At 39.0% G+C, this 22,022-nt stretch overlaps 1 protein-coding gene across 22 annotated transcripts in view; it reads left to right on the forward strand.

Annotated features, from left to right (window-relative positions):
• The window catches only part of SCAF11 (SR-related CTD associated factor 11), an 88,172-nt gene that overhangs the window by 2,353 nt on the left and 63,797 nt on the right, over nucleotides 1-22,022 (forward strand). The gene's annotated exons all lie outside the window — the stretch shown is intronic.

Below are 22,022 nucleotides of genomic sequence, written 5' to 3' on the forward strand. Positions count from 1 at the left end.
ATTTACCATTGTCTTTTAGTGATGTGAATTGAATCTTGACTTACCTTCCCAAGTGGAATAATCTTAATTATATTCTCTGTCTCAAAGAATAAGTTAATAGCTTTACATCCAATCTTGCATCTGATGGTGATAACTTTTAGTAGCACTGAGTAGAGCCTGGAGTTAAAATATCCTATATCATTTTATTGCTGTTCCCAATGCTCCTCTTTTCATTGTTATGGTCCTCACTTTCCTTTTTTTTTTTTTAAAGTTGTGGCTTTGTAATTCCTAATGGTTAAGCACACAGAAGTTCAATATAAAATGTAAAAACAACACTGTCATCTCTCACTTACAAAATAACATCCTAAGATGTTTCACTATGACCTTTGTTCACCTAGAGTCTTTTAACACTCGGCAGCCAGAGTGATCCTGATAAAATGCATCAGATCATGTCACTTCTCTTCTCAAATGGCTTCCCTTCTCAGTCATAGTTAAATACATAGCTCTTGCTATGGTCTGCCAGGGTCTGAGACTTTTTTGAGCCTCTTCCTCTCTAACTTCACTGTTTCTCTAGCCGCACTTCTACTAGCACTGTTTCTCTAGCCATGAAATTAAAAGACGCTTATTCCTTGGAAGGAAAGTTATGACCAACCTAGACAGCATATTAAAAAGCAGAGACATTACTTTGCCAACAAAGGTCCATCTAGTCAAGGCTATGGTTTTTCCAGTGGTCATGTATGGATGTGAGAGTTGAACTATAAAGAAAGCTGAGCGCTAAAGAATTGATGCTTATCCAACACTGTGGTGTTGGAGAAGACTCTTGAGAGTCCCTTGGACTGCAAGAAGATCCAACCAGTCCATCCTAAAGGAGATCAGTCCTGGGTGTTCATTGGAAGGACTGATGTTGAAGCTGAAACTCCAATACTTTGGCCACCTGATGGGAAGAGCTGACTTGTTGGAAAAGACCCTGATGCTGGGAAAGATTGAGGGCAGGAGAAGAAGGGGACGACAGAGGATGAGATGGTTGGATGGCATCACCGACTCAATGGACATGGGTTTGGGTGAACTCCGGGAGTTGGTGATGGACAGGGAGGCCTGGCATGCTGCGGTTCATGGGGTCGCAAAGAGTAGGATACAACTGAGCGACTTAACTGAACTGAACTTCTACTCTACCACTGAGATTTTGTTTGACTACTCTGTTAAAGCGTCAGGCCCTCCTCCTACATTTCTTAGCCCTTTTTAAGCCAAATTTTTCTCCATAGCACTTAACACTTGCCAAGATGCTATATAATTTACTAACTTAAGTTTATTGTATTTTTCTCTCTAATGCAAGTTCTATAAGAATGAGGCTTGTCAGTTTGGGTCACTGTTTTGTCCCTGAACACTGAACAATGTCTGATATATAGTAAGTACTTAACAAATATTAACATGTTTTCAGGTAAAAACATGAAAACATTAAAAATAATAATTGTGGTTTGAAACTGGAGACTATGCAAGTTTCATTCTTTTGCATAAACTGCTAGGTTACTTGTATCCATGCATTAAGATCTATTCAGTTTAAAGGACAGTATGACAGAATGTGATCTTGAAAGGGATTTGTCAGAATATAGAAGAAACTAAGAAGGCTTGGCTAAGAGTGGAGTTGTATAACTTTCTTATTCGTTGAAATGTTGTCATTTAGAAGTCAGGTTAGTCTTGTTTTTTGGTAGTTCCAGAAGGCAGAACTAGGATTGTGGTGATGTGCATTGAAAGTAAGGAGAGACGGCAAGAATGGATATAGGGATGTTAGTGAAGACTTTTGCAGTAGCAGTCCAGAGTAGATGAGGAGAGCTTGAATTAGGATGAGAAATGTGGAGATGGACAAACATGTGATCATCAGGCCACGCTCAGTGGATTGAAGGTGAAGGAGAGAGAAATTTCAAAGATGACTCCTGAGTTAAATGGATGAGTTGATGGTGGTACCAAAAAAAAAAGACCAGGGTTCTTCTGATTCTGACTAGTGGGTTTGAGCTTTGGGGCTTTCACATGGATATTTCTGTAGGCAATTAGATACTTGGTTCTAAAGTTCAAAGGAGAGGTATGGGCTGGAAGTAGAAAATTGGAGTCACTTATATAGGTAGTTGAAACTATAGATGAAATTGCTTAGGGAAGGAACTATAACTTGGAAAAAAGCTGCTAAAATGGAATCACAGTAGACTCAACATTTAAAAAAAAAAAGTTGTTTGTTAGAGAAATGTGAGCTCCCAAAGAATCTGTGAAGGACAGAAATAGGAGTTGAGGGTATTACAGAAACCAAAGGAAGAGAGTATGTCAAGGGTAGAGTAGTCAGTAGGGTCAAGTGATGATGAGAGTTGAGTAAAGTGAGAACTAACAGATTTTTCTTTGGGAAATTCTTTGGCAGTCCAGTGGTTAGGACTCCTCACTGTCACTGCCTAGGGTCCAGGTTCGATCCCTGATCAGAAAACTAAAATCCCACAAGCTGCGTGGCAAGGCCAAAAAAAAAAGAAAAAAGAGTTTTCTCTGCATTTAACAACATTGAGCTCATTAGCCTTTTGAACAAGCAGGATAGTAAGCTTATTTTCAAACTGATACTCCTGAAATTGCTTAACTAGAGCTAAAAATACTGAGATCAAAGATTAAGAAATCATCCAGTTACTTTATAGAAGGGACTTCAGTTCAATTCAGTTGCTCAGTCGCGTCTGACTCTTTGTGACTCCATGGACTGCAGCACTCCAGGCTTCCCTGTCAATCACCAACTCTCAGAGCTTACTCAAACTCATGTCCATTGAGTCAGTGATGCCATCCAACCATCTCATCCTCTGTCATCCCCTTCTCCTCCCACCTTCAATCTTTCCCAGCATCAGGGTCTTTTCGGATGAGACAATTCTTCCCATCAGGTGGCCAAAGTATTGGAGTTTCAGCTTCAACATCAGTCCTTCCAATGAATGTTCAGGACTGATTTCCTTTAGGATAGACTGGTTGGATCTTCTTACAGTCTAAGGGCCTCTTAAGAGTCTTCTCCAACACCACAGTTCAAAAGTGTCAATTCTTCGGCACTCAGCTTTGTTTATATTCCAACTCTCACATCCATACATGACTACTGTAAAAAACCATAACCTTGACTAGACTGACCTTTGTTGGCAAAGTAATGTCTCTGATTTTTCATATGCTGTCTAGGTTGGTCATAACATTTCTTCCAAGGAGCAAGCATCTTTTAATTTCATGGCTGCAGTCACCATCTGCAGTGATTTTGGAGCCCCCCAAAATAAAGTCTGTCACTATTTCCATTGTTTCCCCATCTGCTTGCCATGAAGTGATGGGACCGGATGCCAATGATCTTAATTTTCTGAATGTTGAGTTTTAAGCCAGTTTTTTCACTCTCCTCTTTCACTTTCATCAAGAGGCTCTTTAGTTCTTCTTCGCTTTCTGCCGTTAGGGTGGTGTCATCTGCATATCTGAGGTTATTGATATTTCTCCCGGCAATCCTCATTCCAGCTTGTGCTTCATCCAGCCCAACGTTTCTCATGATGTACTCTGCATATAGTTAAATAAGTAGGGTGACAATATATAGCCTTGATGTACTCCTTTCCTGGTTTGGAACCAGTCCGTTGTTCCATGTCCAGTTCTAACTGTTGCTTCTTGACCTGCGTACAGATGTCTCAGGAGGCAGGTCAGGTAGTCTGGTATTCCCATCTCTTTAAGAATTTTCCACGGTTTGTTGCGATCCACACAGTCAAAGGCTTTGGCATAGTCAATGAAGCAGAAATAGATGCTTTTCTGGAATTCTCTTGCTTTTTCGATGATCCAACAGATGTTGGCAACTTTTCTGGTTCCTCTGCCTTTTCTAAATCCAACTTGAACATCTGGAGTTTCATGGTTCATGTACTGTTGAAGCCTGGTTTGGAGAATTTTGAGTATTACCTTGCTAGCGTGTGAGATGAGTGCAATTATGTGGTAGTTTGAGCATTCTTTGGCATTGCCTTTCTTTGGGATTGGAATGAAAACGAACCTTTTCCAGTCCTGTGGCCACTGTTGTCCAAATTTGCTGGCATATTGAGTGTAGCACTTTCACAGCATCATCTTTTAGGATTTGAAATAGCTCAACTGGAGTTCCATCACCTCTACTAGCTTTGTAGTGATGCTTCCTGAGGCTTACTTGACTTTGCACTCCAGGATGTCTGGCTCTAGGTGAGTGATCACACCATTGTTGTTATCTGGGTCATGAAGATCTTTTTTGTATAGTTCTGTGTATTCTTGCCACCTCTTCTTAATATCTTCTGCTTCTGTTAGGTCCATACCATTTCTGTCCTTTATTGAGCCCATCTTTGCGTGAAGTGTTCCCTTGGTATCTCTAATTTTCTTGAAGAGATCTCTAGTCATTCCCCTTCTGTTGTTTTCCTCGATTTCTTTGCATTGATCACTGAGGAAGGCTTTCTTATCTCTCCTTGCTATTCTTTGAACTCTGCATTCAAATGAGTATATCTTTCCTTTTCTCCTTTGCCTTTAGCTTCGCTTCTTTTCACAGCTATTTGTAAGGGCTCCTCAGACAACCATTTTGCCTTTTTGCATTTTTCTTCTGGGGGATGGTCTTGAACACTGCCTCCTGTACCATGTCACGAACTTCCGCCTATAGTTCTTCTATCAGATCTAATCCCTTGAATCTATTTGTTACTTCCATTGTATAATTGTAAGAGATTTGATTTATGTCATACCTGAATGGGCTAGTGTTTTTTCCTACTTTCTTCAATTTAAGTCTGAATTTGGCAATAAGGATTTCTTGATCTGAGCCACAGTCAGCTCCAGGTCTTGTTTTTTGCTGACTGCATAGAGCTTCTCCATCTTTGGCTGCAAAGAATACAATCAGTTTGATTTCTGTATTGACCATCTGGTGATGTCCATGTGTAGAATCGTCTCTTGTGTTGTTGGAAGAGGCTCTTTGCTATGACCAGTGCGTTCTCTTGGCAAAACTCTGCTAGTCTTTGCTCTGCTTCTTTCTGTACTCCAAGGCCAAATTTGCCTGTTACTCCACGTATTTCTTGACTTCCTACTTTTGCATTCCAGTCCCCTATAATGCAAAAGGACATCTTTTTGGGGTGTTAGTTCTAAAAGGTCTTGTAGGTCTTCATAGAACTGTTCAACTTCAGCTTCTTCATCATTACTGGTTAGGGCATAGACTTGGATTACCGTACAATTGAATGGTTTGCCTTGGAAACGAACAGAGATCATTCTGTCTTTTTTGAGATTGCGTCCAAGTACTGCATTTCGGGCTCTTGTTGACTGTGATTGCTACTTCATTTATTCTAAGACATTCTTGCCCACAGTTATTGTTTATCGTATTTACTGTGTGCCAACTACTGTGTTCTAGACATTTTGCATTAATTTTCATTTGATGTTTTCAGCAGCCTTGCAGTGCTTGGTGCATTAATCTGCTTTACAGAAAAGAGTCTGAGGCTCTGGAGAAGTCAAATGACTTTTTAAGTGTCACAGCAGTTGCTAAGAATCTATGCCCACGTCTGTCTGACTCTTTGGCCTTTAGTTGGTTATTACATTAGTTGACTTCCCAAACTCTGCATCAGTGTTGTCTAGTAGTAGACCTTTCTGTGATGATGAAAGTGTTCTGTATCTCTGCTCCCCTATGCAGTAGCTGATAGTAACTGAAGTAGTAGTGACTGTTGAATATTTGAAATATGGCTAGTGCAGTTGGGGAACAGAACAGTGGTACTGTATCGGACAGTGCAGATGTAGATCCAAAGATCCCATAAATAATAAAGTCGTTTCCTGTATAATAATAAGAGATGGAAACACATTTCTTTATTTAAAAGGAGTACTGTTTTGCTAATATTCTAGCTTTAGATGCTGTAAGGGAATATTATGGGTAATCTTTTTTTTTTTAAGTCTCAAACTTTCACAAAAATTCCAAGTTAGTGCAAGAAACTGAGTAAATTGTAGATTGCAGTCTCATCACCCCAATCAAGAACAGGGACTTTCTATTACAGAAACAATATTAAGCTTAGGAAATTAATATTGGTATATTACTACCATCTACTCAAACGTCATCCAAGTTTTGCCAGTTTTCCTAGTGATTTCCTCTGTGACAAAATGATCTGGTTCAGAATTCTCTGTTGCATTTATTTAATTATAATGTCTTTTTACATTGCTTCAGCCTTGAACAATTTCTCAGTCTTTCAGTGATTTTCATGACCCTGACACTTAAAAAGATTACAGGTTAGTTTTGTTGTAAAAATGTCCCTCGATTTGCATTTATCTGATGTCTCCTTGTGGTTGAGTTCAGATTGTGCATTTTTGATAGGAGTACCACAGTGATGATACTGTGTTCGTGTTGCATCCTGTCAAATGGCATAGTTATATTTGTCCCCTTACTGATGATGTGCATTTTGATCACTTAATTAAGGTGAAGTCTCCCAAACCTCTTTACTGAAAAGCTTCCCTCCCTTTTAGTAGTTAATAAGTACTTTGTGGCAAAGTATTTTGAGACTATGTTAAGCTCGATCCTTATCAGACTTGCTGTTTGTTGATTCTCAAATTGTCCCAGCTTTGGCTAGTGAAAGCCACTTCAGGCTAGTTTCTGTGTTCTTCTGACTTGCTTTGAGCACTCCTTACTTTTAGACACAAGAAAATGTTCCAGGCTCACCTTAAACTTTCCTTGCCACAGCCCTGGAATCAACCATTTCTCCAAGGTGTGGTTTCTTTTAGTGGAGAAAGGTAATCAGAAACCAAGATTTTGTTGCTGTATTTATGTCTCCATCTATATATAAAAACCCGTGAGTTGGTGCCAGTTTTTCCAATAAACTTTTTTTTTGTTTTTTTTTTTTCAGTTTTCTCCTCAAAATTTATAACTCCCTTTTCTTAAAAGGAATTACTTGCCTCCCATTATCATTATTTACTTATAGGATCAATCCCAGCTACGTAGCCAGTTTCCCACTGCCATTGCTGCTCCCTCCCCTGGTTTGCATAACATTTTCAGTCCACTAGGGCTCTGACACCTTCTGCCAGGATGCATTCCTCATTCCAGGCTTCTCTCATACCTCATGCAGAGCATCTTGCCATTCTGCTTGAGTTCTAGTACCTCACTCTGGGCTGTCTCACCATCCCTTGGATGGACACTTTGCCCACAGACTTGGGTTCTAACACGTCCAGGTGGAATTGCAGCATACCGACATGTTCTTTTAAAGATTATACTTACTTGTTTTTACAAAAGATTATTGTACCAACAATTTTAGTGGAAATTAGAGAAATTTGTTCTCAAGTTTTAATATAAACCCTCTTGAGATTCTCACATCTCTTAGTGATAAGACTAATCTTTCTCTTTATTTCTTTCATTACCCTAGAGTTCTCAGATGTATTTAAAAAAATTATTTATTAATTCTGGCTGTGCTGGGTCTTTGTTGTTGCTGTTTGTAGGCTTTTTAGTTGCAGTGAGCTGGGGCTACCCTTTAGTTGCATTGTGTGGGCTTTCCATTGTGGTGGCTTCTCTTGTGGAGCACAGGCTCTAGGCACTCAGGCTTGAGTAGTTGAGGTTCATGGGCTTTGTAGGTGTAGTGCACAGGCTTAGTTTCTCCGTGGCACCTGGAATCTTCCCAGATCAGCGATCCAACCTGTGTCTGCTGCATTAGTGGATTCTTTACCACTGAGCCACCAGGGAAGCCCCTCAGATGTACTTTTAAGGGAGTTTAGTTTTTTTTTTTTTTTTTAACTGTAATCTTAACAGTAAGGTTAAAAATCAGTTTTCTGTTTATGTAGGTTTTGGAGTCAGTCATACCTGGCTCTTAATACTGTTTGTCCCATATACTGATTGTCACCTCTCTTAGGTGACTTTATCAGTGGTGGTGCTAGTTGTAGAGAATCTGCCTGCCACTGCAGGAGACACAAACCAGTTGGATCCCTGGGTCAGAAAGATTCCCTAGAGTAGGAAATGGCACCCTACTCCAGTATCTTGCCTGGAAGATTCCATGGGCAGAGGAACCTGGCAGACTACAGTTACGGGGCCACAGAGAGTCGGTCACAACTGGCCTAGTGAGCACACACACACAGTTTACTCACCTATTTTAAGTAACGTTTACCTGAGTCCGATGGTAATAGCAGCTAACTCCATCTGTCTTTCATACCTTTAAGTTAGCTGTTTAGTGAATGATTTTAAAGCCTTTTAAGCAGTGTTGTAATATTGAATCTTGGTGGTTTAATTTTTTGAATGTACTGTGGCTTGGTGTTTTGAGGGTTAAGTGTGCAGAAGTGTGCCAGAGTATTTAGTTCATTTCCTGATCTAAAGTAATCATTCTCTCTACCTCTAATTCTGTGCTCCAGGTTTGTTGATGTCTATGTGTCTGTTAGGTCTGGGGATGAAACATGGCCTTTGCTTTAAATAATTATATATTTTTTTAAGGACTTGAGAAAAAAGTAATCTCATATATTCCTAAATATTTGCTATTTTCTTGTTGTTGTTCTTTGTTAATGAAATTTCAGTTTTGTTTCTTGTGTCATATCTCTTCAGCCTGAAGCACTTTTTTTAAGTAGCCCTTTTGGTGATAAATTCTCTTTGTTTTTCTTAACTGTAATGTTTTTTCCATTTTTATTTCTTTTATCATTCTTTTTAGTTAATCCTATTTGATGTGCACTGAACTTTGTGAACTTTTAAATTTGTGCCTTTCACCAAGTTAGAGAGGTTTTTTTGAACATTATTTCTTCAAATATATTTTTCTATACCAATCTTTTTCCTTTTTCTGGGCATGAATAGAACTTTGGATATTGTCCATAGAAGCCTGAGATGCTTCATTTTCTTTCAGTCTTTTATTTCTTCTTCATATCAGATCGTTTCTATTACTGTATCTTCACATTTACTGACTCATTCCTTTGCATTTCCATCCTGTTTTTAAGATCTTATTTCAGACATTGTGTTTTTCAGTTCTCAAATTTTCATTTCTTTCTATCTTTTTAAAAAAAATAACAGTTATTGTTTATCTGCTGAAAACTTCTATCTTCCTATTCATTCAGCAGTGTTACTTTTTTCACCATGGAACATAACTTACGTATATATTTAGTTTAAGATCATGCCAGACAAATGCGCTGAGTAAATATTACCTAAGGTTGTTTTTCAGTTCAGTTGCTCAGTCGTGTCCAACTCTTTGCAACTCCATGGACTACAGCACGCCAGGTTTCCATGTCCATCACCAACTCCCTGAGCTTCCTCAAACTCATGTCCATTGAGCCGATGATGCCGTACAACCATCTCATCATCTATTGTCCCCTTCTCCTCCTGCCTTCAATCTTTCCCAGCATCAGGGTATTTCCAATGAGTTGGTTCTTTGCAGCTGGTAGCCAAACTATTGGAGCGTTAGCTTCACCATCAGTCCTTCCAATTAATATTCAGGACTGATTTCCTTAGGACTGACTCATCTGATCTCCTTGCAGTCCAAGGTACTCTCAAGAGTCTTCTCCAACACCACAGTTCAAAAGCATCAATTTTTCGGCACTCAGCTTTCTTTATGGTCCAACTCTCACATCTGTACATGACTACTGGAAAAATCATAGTTTTGCCTAGACGGACCCTTGTTGGTAAAGTAATGACTCTACTTTTTAACACACTGTCTAGGTTGGTCATACCTTTTCTACGAAGGAGCAAGCGTCTTTTAATTTGATGGCTGCTGGCACCATCTGAAGTGATTTTGGAGCCCAAGAAAATAGTCTCTCACTGTTTGCATTGTTTCCCCATCTATTTACCGTGAAGTGATAGGACCAGATGCCGTGATCTTAGTCTTTCGAATGTTGAGTTTTAAGTCAGCTTTTTCACTCTTCTCTTTCATTTTCATCAAGAGGCTCTTTAGTTCTTTGCTTTCTGCCATATGGCTGGTGTCATCTGCATATCTGCGATTATTGATATTTCTCCCTGCAATCTTGGTTCCAGCTTGTAATTAACCCCACCTGGCATTTTTCATGATGTACTCTGCATATAAGTTAAACAAGGTGACAAGATGCAGCCTTGATGTACTCCTTTCCTGGTTTGGAACCAGTCCATTGTTCCATGTCTGGTTCTAACTGTTGCTTCTTGACCTGCATACTGATTTCTCAGGAGTCAGGTAACATGGTCTGGTATTCCTATCTCTTTAAGAATTTTCCACAGTTTGTTGTGATCCACAAAGTCAGTGGCTTTGGCATAGTCAATAAAGCAGAAGTACATGTTTTTCTGGAATTCTCTTGCTTTTTGTATGATCCAGTGGATGTTGGCAATTTGATCTCTGGTTCCTCTGCCTTTTCTAAATCCAGCTTGAACATCTGGAAGTTCTTGGTTCATGTACTGTTGAAACCTAGCTTGGAGAATTTTGAGCATTACTTTGCTAGCATGTGCTGCTAAGTCGCTTCAGTCGTGTCCGACTCTGTGCGGCCCTATAGACAGCAGTCCACCAGACTCCGCCGTCCCTAGGATTCTCCAGGCAAGAATACTGGAGTGGGTTGCCATTTCCTTCTCCAGTGCATGAAAGGGAAAAGTGAAAGTGAAGTCGCTCAGTCGTGTCCGACTCTTAGCGACCCCATGGACTGTAGCCTACCAGGCTCCTCCGTCCAGGGATTTTCCAGGCAAGAGTACTGGAGTGGGGTGCCATTGCCTTCTCCGTTGCTAGCATGTGAGATGAGTGCAATTGTGTGGTAGTTTGAGCATTCTTTGGCATTGCCTTTCTTTGGGATTGGAATGAAATGGACCTTTTCCAGTCCTGTGGCCGCTGCTGAATTTTCCAAAGTTGTTGGCATATTGAGTGCAGCACTTTCACAGCATCATCTTTTAGGATTTGAAATAGCTCAACTGGAATTCCATCACCTCCACTAGCTTTGTTCGTAGCGATGCTTCCTAAGGCCCACTTAACTTCGCACTCCAGGATGTCTGGCTCTAGGTCAGTAATCGCACCATCGTGGTTATCTGGGTCATGAAGATCTGTTTTGTATAGTTCTTCTGTGTATTCTTGCCACCTCTTCTTAATATCTTCTGCTTCTGTTAGGTCCATACTGTTTCTGTCCTTTATTGTGCCCATCTTTGCATGAAATGTTCCCTTGGTATCTCTGATTTTCTTGAAGAGTTCTCTAGTCTTTCCCATTCTGTTGTTTTCCTCAATTTCTTTGCATTGGTTGCTTGAGAAGGCTTTCTTATCTCTCTCTGCTATACTTTGGAACTCTGCATTCAGATGGGTATATCTTTCCTTTTCTCATTTGCCTTTTACTTCTTGTCTCAGCTATTTTTAAGGCCTCAGACAACCGTTTTGCCTTTTTGAGTTTCTTCTTCTTTGGGATGGTTTTGATCACCGCCTCCTGTACAGTGTTACAAACCTCCATCCATAGTTCTTCAGGTACTCTTATCAGATCTAATCCCTTGAATCTATTTGTCACTTCCACTGTATAATCATAAGGGATTTGATTTAGTCATACCTGAATGGTCTAGTGGTTTTCCCTACTTTGTTCAATTTAAGTCTGAATTTGGCAATAAGGAGTTCATGCTCTGAACCACTGTCAGCTCCTGGTCTTGTTTTTGCTGACTGTATTGAGCTTCTCCATCTTCGGCTGCAAAGACTATAATCAGTTTGATTTCTGTGTTGGCCATCTGGTGATGTCCATGTGTAGAGTCATCTCTTGTGTTGTTGAAAGAGGCTGTGTGCTTTGACCAATGCGTTGTCTTGGCAGAACTCTGTTAGCCTTTTCCCTGCTTCATTTTATATTCCCAGGCCAAACTTGCCTGTTACTCCAGGTATCTCTTGACTTCTACTTTTGTGTTACAATCCCCTATGATGAAAAGGACATCTTTTTTGGGTGTTAGTTCTACAAGATCTTATAGGTCTTCATAGAACCGTTGAACTTCAGCTTTTTTGGCATTAGTGGTTGGGGCATATACTTGGATTACTGTGATATTGAATGGTTTGCCTTGGAAATAACAGAGATCATTCTGTCGTTTTTGAGATTGTACCCAAGTACTGCATTTCAGGCTCTTTTGTTGACTATGAGGGCCATTTCATTTCTTCTAAGGGATTCTTGCCCGCAGTAGTAGATATAATGGTCATCTGAATTAAATTCGCCCATTCTGGTCCATTTTAGCTCACTGATTTCTAAAATGTCGATGTTCACTCTTGCCATCTCCTGTTTGACCACTTCCAATTTACCTTGATTCATAGACCTAACATTCCAGGTTCCTGTGCAGTATTCTTTACATCATTCGACTGTACTTCCATCAGCAGTCACAGTCACAACAGGGCATCGTTTTTGCTTTGGCTCTGCCTCTTCGTTCTTTCTGGAGCTATTTCTCCACTCTTCTCCAGAAGCATATTGGGCACCTACTGACCTGGGAATTTCATCTTTCTGTGCCCTTTCTTTTTGCATTTTCATACTGTTCATGGGGTTCTCAAGGCAAGGATACTGAAGTGGTTTGCCATTCCCTTCTCCAGTGGACCACATTTTGTCAGAACTCTCCACCATGACCCATCTGTCTTGGGTGGCCCTACACAGCATGGCTCATAGTTTCATTGAGTTAGGCCAGGCTGTGATTTCATTAAATTAGACAGGGTTGTTATACATACTTATAATTCATTCATTCAGAGGTGTTTGTTAGGTACTTACTTTAAAGTGTGGTGCATGGTGCTGGATCCTGGGTATCTAGCAAATAACACAGATAACAGCTTAATAGTTTTGTAGTCATTTGAGTCATTAAATGTGTTACTGCTTCTCATTATTTGAATATTTTTAATATCTAGTGACTTGGATTGATACTTGTTTTATTTTCTGGCAAAGGGCTGGTGAGTTCCAATCCTACTGCTTAACCACTGGCTTTGTGACCTCGGACAAGTTACTTATTTTCACTGTATATAAAATGGAGATATTTTCTTCACAAACTACTGTAAGAGTTAAATAACTTATGATATATCAGAAAGTAATGGCTAGAAGCAGTATGAAAAGCATAGTCTAGTCTATCTAGTTCTTGGGACATTTGAAGCATTTGTAATAAGATTACACTGCAAAGAGAATCCCAGGATCTGCCATGCCTGATGCCAGCATGGAGGAGTGTGTGGTGTTTTTTTTTTTTAAGTAAGTTTTCATAGTATGTAGTAATGTATTTCTAAGTTAGAATAGTACTGTATCATAGGAGTAGTATTGTGAAATGCTGCTTTAAATTACGTGTGAAAAATTGATCTGAGAACACATTGATCATACACTTAATGTAACAATAAAATTTTGTTTATCTCTGAGATAGCTACTTTGGTTGAATTTAAGAAAGTCAGATAATAGGCATAGCTAAAATAAAGAGAGAGTGAATGTCCTCTACAACACAGAGCAGTTCCTCCTACCCCCTCCCATCCATATTAGTTTTACTATAGCAACTTATACCAACTTGGAAGAGATTAGTACAAAGAAAGTGACATTCCTTGAGGAACTGGTCAAGGAATGACATTTAGTGTCTGTGCAAAAAGAGACTAATTTATGAAGTTGAAATTCTGTAATGTACGTTTTTAAAGTCTTGTTTAAACAGAAGAGAGCAATATTTCAGAAGCAATGTTTTGAACTTTGTCCTCCTCCCTGCCTCCCCCACTGCTATAGATGAAATCCATTTCCATTCCTCTCTAACAAGCATTTTATATGGTATTTTGTCAGTGTTTCCTTTCCTTTAATTCTTAGGATTTGTTTATTTGCAAATGTTTCCTGTGCTTTACATAATTTTCCCATCTTTTTTGAGAAATAGGTAGACTGGGGTTACCATTTTAATTCAGGAGTCTCTCTAAGGTAGATTAAAGGTTAAATTAAAGAAATAGTTTAGTTTTCTTATTTGGGGTTAGAAGAAAAGTATAAAAAGAGTATTTCTTTCTCTACGTCCATGCTCCCTCTCAGGATTCCCTTTCCTCTTGGTCATTCTGCTTACCAGATATAAGGGTACATTGCTACCTGATCCCAAGAGCTCCTATAATCCTCCTGAGAGGTTTGTTGTGAGTTGTCTCTAAAACCTCATTATTCTTTTTTTTTGTCTCTAATAGGCATAAGGTTTAATCTTCTAAATGTAAACTCTACTTTTCCAGACTCATGCCTTCAGTGGATCAGTAATAAATGTTGAGGAATGGCTAATGGAAAGAAACCAAAAAATCTAAGAGCTTTCAGTTTGCATTTATCATTTAAATTAGTGCTTTAATAAATAGATTTGAGAAAATAGAGGCGAGAATCTCAAGGACAAATGAAGATTACATAATTACTTCCTCCTTCTATTCCTTCCTTCATACCTTAGGCAATGCTGGGATTTATTAGAGGAGAATTGCATAAGTATGTATTAAAGTTACTGGAGGACATATAACATGCTACTGTTCTAGAATTGTTTCTCATTTGGAGATATAGTGGACACCTGTCATACATTACAGTATCTTTATCAAACTCTTTGTGGTTAAACTATCCAGGTATGTAGAAGGCACTCTTTTTTTTTTTTTTTTTTTTAGATAAAATACTGCATTGAAGGAATATTCTTCTCATGGAGTGAACAACTATCACATAAGAGTAACCCAGCTGAGAACCAGCTATAGTGCTTGTCTTCCCCCATACAATGAAAAGTCTGCTAGCTCTGTACAGTCACTAAGGCCTTCGAACGAATCTCTTTTTACAGTTCTGTTTAGGATTTAGAGGGGTTGTGAAGTTGCGTCTATTGCTTTTAATCTCTGTCTTCCAAAGCAATAGATAATGTGCTGTCTGTGAGACCTTTCAGTGCTATAGAAATGCAGGAACCCTTAGATACCTCCTCTCAAGCTCAAATGTGGCTATGTAATTTGGGTGATCTCTGTGTTGGTGATAAAAACTGAGAGTATGAGTGAAGTTTTCAGTGAAAAAAGTACCTTTGTTGAAAAAATTGATTCATATTCTAGCCCATAATTGTTCTCTCTTATTAGTCTTTACCTTTGAAAACATTTTGACAATTATTGACATATAATAAAATGGACCTTTTTGTGGTATGTAATTCTGTGAATTTTAATATGTGTATAGGTTTTTTTATTCCTACCGCCAGACTCAAGATTCAGAATGGTTCCATCACCCCTAGAAAACTCCCTTGTGCTGTGTTTGTAGTCTAACCTTCTCCTAACCCAGGCAGCCACTGATAATGGTTCTTCAGTACTACATTTTGTTGTTTTGATAATGTCATATAAATGCAGTTATGTAGTATGTAACCTTTTGAGGCTGGCTTCTTTAACTCAGTTTATTACCTTTAAGATTCCTCTAAGTTGTTGAGTGAAACACCAGTTCATTAGTTTTTGTGGCTGAGTAGTATTCCATTGTGTAAATGTATGAATTATAGATTATTTTGGTGAAATTCAGTATGTCAATTTGTTCTTTTCTTGTACTGTCTTTGTCTGATTTTGGTATCAGGGTAATGCTGGACTTATGAAATGAATTGGGAGGTAGATTGTGTTATTTCTTGAAATGCTTAGTAGAACTCACAAGGGAAATTGTCTGGGCCTGGAGGTTTCTTTTTTGGAAGATTTTTAGCTACAAATTCAGTTTCTTTAAATAGTACCAGGTCTATTCAGTGCTCTTCTTCTAAATTAGTCTTTCCATAGGTTTCAATTTTATTGACCGTTGCAAAGAATGAGCTTTTGGTTTTATTGATTCTTTTTTTTTTTCCTGGTTCTCTGTTTTCAATTTCACTGATTCCATATTTAATTCTTTAAGGATAATTTCACAGTTGGAAGATTATAGATTTTTAAAATTCTTTTCCATTTTAAACTAAGAATGTTGTTTCCCTTCTGGCCTATGTTGTTTCTGACAGAAATCAGTTACTCAAATCATTAACCTACTTTCCCCTCATAAGTAATGCATTATTATTTCAGTCAACTTGTAAAATTTTTCCTTTGTAATTTTCAACAATTTGACTGATTTGTCCAGTAATGAATTTCATTGGAATTATATTGTGTGATGTTTGTGAGCTCCTTGAATATAGAGGTTTATGTCTTTCAACAAATTGGGGAGTTTCCAGCAATTATTTTTTTTCTTATTCTCCTTTCCTTTCCTATCCTTTCTTTATCCCCTTGCCACCTCAAACTTATTTTCCTCACTTTCTTAAGTTCTCACCATGAATGTTAGGGTTTTGTATTGTTCCACAGGTTCTGTTACTGAGTCCAGGCTCACTCTGCTCACTGAGAAGCCAGTGAATGAGAGTGACAAAGTGTTGAGGCAAAGAATACAACTTTACTTGGAAAGAGCTGGCTAACAGAGAAGGTGGCAGACTAATGCCTGAAAGTAACCATCTTGTCAAGGTCTGGATGCCAGGTTCTTTTATGGATCTGAGATGGGGGGAGGTGTGGAAGCGAAGTAAAAAGACCATTTAATTATTCTAAATATCTCCTAGAATGGCAAGCCTTACACAAGGGAATGTGTTAGTTTTTTATAGTTATTCACAGGTGGGCAGGGGCAGATTATTTCCCTGTGAGCTAAACAAAGGCATTTTAATCTAAGGGTCAAGAAGAGGGGGGAGAGTTCCCTGAGGCATGCCATTGAAAGTGAAAGTGAAAGTGGCTCATCCTGTCTTAACCTTTATGAACCCATGGACTATACAGTCCATGGAATTCTCTGGGCCAGAATACTGGAGTGGGTAGCCTTTCCCAGCGTTTAACTTATATGCAGAGTACATCATGAGAAATGCTGGGCTAGATGAAGCACAAGCTAGAATCAAGATTGCCGGGAGAAATATCGATAACCTCAGATACGCAGATGACACCACCATTATGGCAGAAAGCGAAGAAGAACTAAAGAACCCCTTGATGAAAGTTAAAGAGAATGAAAAAGCTGGGTTAAACTCAACTTTGAGAAAACTAAGATCCTGGCGTTTGGTCCCATCACTTCATGGCAAATAGATGGGGAAACAGTGGAAGCAGTGAGAGACTAGTTTTTGGGCTCCAAAATCACTGCAAATGATAACTGCAGCCATGAAATTAAAAGATGCTTTCTCCTTCGAAGAAAAGCTGTGACCAACCTGTACAGCATATTAAAAAGCCGAGATGTTACTTTGCTGACAAAGGTCTGTCTAGTCAAAGCTGTGGTTTTTCCAGTAGTCATGTACGGATGTGAGAGTTGGACCATAAAGAAGGCTGAGTGCCAAAAAATTGATGCTTTTGAATTGCGGTGTTGGAGAAGACTCTTGAGAGTCCCTTGGACTTCAAGGAGATCAAACCAGTCAATCCTAAAGGAAATCAATCCTGAATATTCATTGGAAGGACTGATAATGAAGCTGAAACTCCACTACTTTGGCCACTTGATGCAAAGAACTGACTCATTGGAAAAGACCCTGATGCTGGGCAAGATTGAAAGCAGGAGGAGAAGGGGACGACAGAGGATGAGATGGTTGGATGGCATCACTGACTGAATGGACATGTGTTTGAGCAAGCTCTGGGAGTTGTTGATGGACAGAAAAGCCTGGCATACTGCAGTCCATGGGGTCACAAAGAGTCAGGCACGACTGAGTGGCTGAACTTAGCCTTTCCCTTCTTCTGCAGGGGATCTTCCCAACCCAGGGATCAAACCCAGGTCTTCCGCATTGCAGGCGGATTCTTTACCAGCTGAGCCACAAGGGAAGCCCATGTGTGAGGCATGCCATTATGAGTGATTATAACCAAAAAAGTGACAAAAGATAGATCTAGCATGCAAGAGTCAAAATTGACTCTTGCTGGATACAATTCTCTGCTGTCAAAAGTCCATTCCACAATCTTATGGGAAAAGAGACAATGACCCTTCTAATTGCTGTGTGAGAAGGATCTTTCTGGGAGTGTCTGCCATCAGTGACAGCTTTCCAGATGTTGAGATGTGTCTTCCTTTGTTCCTCTTGGAAAAGTGTTCACTTTATACATGTAGACTTAGAAATATTGAGCTTCAAACCCAAGTGGCAGCATCTCAAGAAATTTAGCCCTTTTGTATCCATGGGAAGATGCAAGAGTCATGGCTCATTAAAACACTTACACATATATATATATATATATATAAAATCAACTACCTGGGGCCTATAATTATGCATTCCCAGAGTTTCCTCATGGTTCACTATAGGGAATGACTGCTCTCTGATTCCCCTTCTTTGAGGCTCATTGGCTTACTTTAAAGGGCTTGTAGGAAATATTCCATTTCTCAGATTCTCCCCTCTTGGTCAGGAACTTGACCAATATTTGGGAGACATTTCATGATCAAATTTTGTCCCACAGCCTTGCGAGGTTCATCCCAAATCAGGTGAAAATTTTTACTATGTCACTCTAGGTGTTAAATTTTGGACCAGGCCCCATCAATAATTAAAATTCTTCAGATTCTGTCTAACTGTTAATATTATCCAGGAAACATTTTCCCTTGTTGCTTCTTCCCATACCTAGAATCACACTATTACAGTTATTTCCCCAAAATATTTAGCCATAGACGTTTTGGTGGAGGCCTGATTTGTGCATTGGTTATTGCAAGAGATAACAGTTTTATAAATTAGAATATAAGTAATGTAGCTAGTAACATTGACAGTGGCATAGTGCAGCAAGGAGGCAACAAAGCACATTTTGAAAACAAGGAGCAAATTTAAACAATGATTAGTGTAACTAGTTGTAATCCAGTTGCAATAGTTGAGAGATCAAAGGAACCATAACTGATTTAATGAGTTATTTGCAGTTTCACTGCACAGTCCATGCGTACTTAGATATGGATGGCTTAATTTTTGAGACAAGCATATGCTACTGGCAGGATCAACCAGGTAGAGACAAAAAAGATAAATATTTCAATTTTGCTCACAAAAAATATAATTTACCAAGTTACCATAAGTCATAATTAATTTAAAGAGAAGGTTTTCCTTACACTTGGAAAGCACAGATTTAAACCAGTAATCTTTTTAGATAGAAGCCATAAAAATTATAACTATATTAACTTGTTTACTCAGTCCTGTGTAACTAATCTTTTTTGTTAACAATTTTATGAAGTCGTCAGGTTTCGCATTAGAATTCTTCAGTTTCTTACTCAGTTCAGCTTTATGGTCTGAAAGTCAGCAACATGTATATATCCAAAGTCTTTTTTATAAATCTCGAAAAGGAAACATTTTTAACTGTAACTGTCTACAAAAGACTCAAAAAAGGCACAGTTTTAATCTGATTACAATCCCATTGACAAAGCAGCCTGCTTACCGTTAGGACATACGACATTTTAAGAAAATAACTAGAATTAAGATTGATAATATTCTACCAGGACATATCAGATTCTTAGAAACTCTATAATCTCTAGAATATCTGTACCATTTATCATATAACTTAAAATTTATTATTTGACAACATAATAAACTTCCTTACAGTTTAACATACCAAGTGAACCTAATTAGTTTAACATCTCTCCTTGGGGTGCTTCAGGGACCTTCGAAGCACCCCACAGCTAGCAAGAGGTAAAAGGAACTTTATTTTGATTTGATTTGGGAAGTCCTGTCAAAGGAACACCCCCACCCCCAAGAATACATTTTAAAATACAACAGGACCATGGGTCATGGTGAAACTTAGCCAAAGGGCCAATAAAAGACTTCAAAGGCAAATATAGAGAGTACTTCAAGAATTTTCTACAGTTTGTTGTGATCCACACAGTCAAAGGCTTTAGTATAGTCAGTGAAGCAGAAGTAGATGTTTTTCTGGAATCACAACAAACTGTGGAAAATTCCAGTTTGAGAGATGAGAATACCTGCCTCTTAAGAAACCTGTATGCAGGGCAAGAAGAAACAGAACCAGACATGGAACAACGGACTGGTCCAAAATTAGGAAAGGAGTACATCAAGGCTGTATATTGTCATCTTGCTTATTTATGTGCACAGTGCATCATGCGAAAACCTGGACTGGATGAAGCACAAACAAGAATCAGGACTACAGGGAGAAATATCAACAACCTCAGATATGAAGATGACACCACCGTTATGGCAGAAAGTGAAGAAGGACTAGATGAAAGTGAAAGAGGAGAGTGAAAAAGCTGACTTAAAACTCATTATTCAAAAAGCTAAGATCATGGCATCCGGTCCCATCACTTCATGGCAAATAGATGGGGAAACAATGGAAACAGTGAGAGACTATTTTCTTGGCTTCCAAAATCACTGCAGATGGGGACTGCAGCCATGAAATTAAAAGACACTTGCTCCCTGTAAGAAAAGCTATGACCAACCTAGACAGTGTATTAAAAAGCAGAGACATTGCTTTACCGACAAGGGTCTGTCTAGTCAAAGCTATGGTCTTTCTGGTAGTCATGTATGGATGTGAGAGTTGGACCATAAAGAAAGCTGAGTGCTGAAGAATTGATGCATTTGAACTGTGGTGTGGAGAAGACTCTTGAGAGTCCCTTGGACTGCAAGGAGATCAAACCAGTCCATCCTAAAGAAGGTCAGTCCTGAATATTCACTGGAAGGACTGATGCTAAAGCTGAAACTCCAATACTTTGGCCTCCTGATACAAAGAACTGACTCATTGGAAAAGACCCTGATGCTGGGAAAGATTGAAAGCAGGAGGAGAAGGGGTCAACAGAGGATGAGATGGTTGGATGGCATCACTGACTTGATGGACATGAATTTGAGCAAGCTCTGGGAGTTGGTGATGGACAGGGAAGCCTGGCGTGCTGCAGTCCATGAGGTTGGGAAGAGTCAGACACAACCGAGTGACTGAATTTAACTGAATAGATTACTTAAAATGTAAATAAATATAATCTGTTATCAAAGGCAGCTTAGCATCTTCAGAAAATTTGTCTGTTTTAACAGAGAGAAAAGCCAAATTTACTTTTGCACCAGCTTACTTTAAGACTCATTTACTCAATTAAACTTGTTTTAAACTTAGTCAATCCTTACTGATCACATACAAAACCCTTTTGAGGGTCCATTTTCCATCAACCTTTCATCACTTATTTTAGCCCAGTTTTAGCTTTTAAGTTATAGAATGTCTGGAGAGATCCTGTAACATATATTTCTAAAAGTTCACTTTGAATTCTTCTCATTTGCACTTTATTTCCTCAGGAGTTTCTTCACATTGAGTTACTTTCTTGGCTGACAGATTTGTAACAGATATAATTAATCTTATTTAGCTTATATTAAACTCAGGAACATGAAAGTATTATACTTAATATTCCATTTAATGTTGTGACTTAGGACACGCCTGTTAGATCATCCAAGTTAAACATTAATTCCAGGTACTAATTTAATATTGCACATTTCCCAGTTCAAGTGAACCTGAAATTTATTTAGCTTAATTTCTCTTGTATTTAGAATTTCTTGGTTTGTAAGCACTAACTTTTGTTTAAGCCAATAAAATAGGGCTCTTTTACAGATCAACCGTGACAATGTTATCCAAAGACAATAGCACATACAAACACATAGGCATCAGTTCTTATTTCAAGATTTCAGACTGAGTCAGGTACAGCAGTGTAAAATCCATCAGTTTACAAAAGAGGTTGGATTAAAAATTAGGTTTCTTACAGACACAACAAGTCAGACTTGTCAATGGTCCCAGCAGCTGCTTAGGGCCTTGTCTCAATATTCCCTAATCTGGGCCTGCTAGCCAGGAGCAGCAAGGCTCCTGGCTGGCTTGCCAAATTTGTTACCAAGCTTGCTCTGCTTGCTGCAGGAGAGGCCAGTGAATCCGAGGGACTAGGTGTTGAGGCAAGAAACATGACTTTATTCAGAAAGCTAGCTGACTGAGAAGGTGACAGACTAACGTCTCAAAATAACCATCTTGTCTGGGGTCTGGATGCCAGGTTCTTTTATGGGTCAGAGGTGGGGGTGGGGGAGGAAGTGTGGAAACAAAGTAAAAAGACCTTTTAATTCTTGTAAATACCTCCTAGAATGGCAAGGCTCAGGCAGTTCATTTCACTTCAGTTCAGTTCAGTCACTCAGTCGTGTCTGACTCTTTGTGACCCCATGGACTACAGCCCGCCAGGCTTCCCTGTCCATCACCAACTCCCGGCGTTTACTCAAACTCATGTCCACTGAGTTGGTGATGCCATCCAACCATCTCATCCTCTGTTGTCCTCTTCTCTTCCTGCCTTCAATCTTGCCCAGCATG

This window comes from Giraffa tippelskirchi, chromosome 4, assembly GCF_054371585.1.
Source record: "Giraffa tippelskirchi isolate mGirTip1 chromosome 4, T2T-mGirTip1v1.2.pri, whole genome shotgun sequence".
In the NCBI taxonomy this organism is placed as follows: Eukaryota; Metazoa; Chordata; class Mammalia; order Artiodactyla; family Giraffidae; genus Giraffa; species Giraffa tippelskirchi.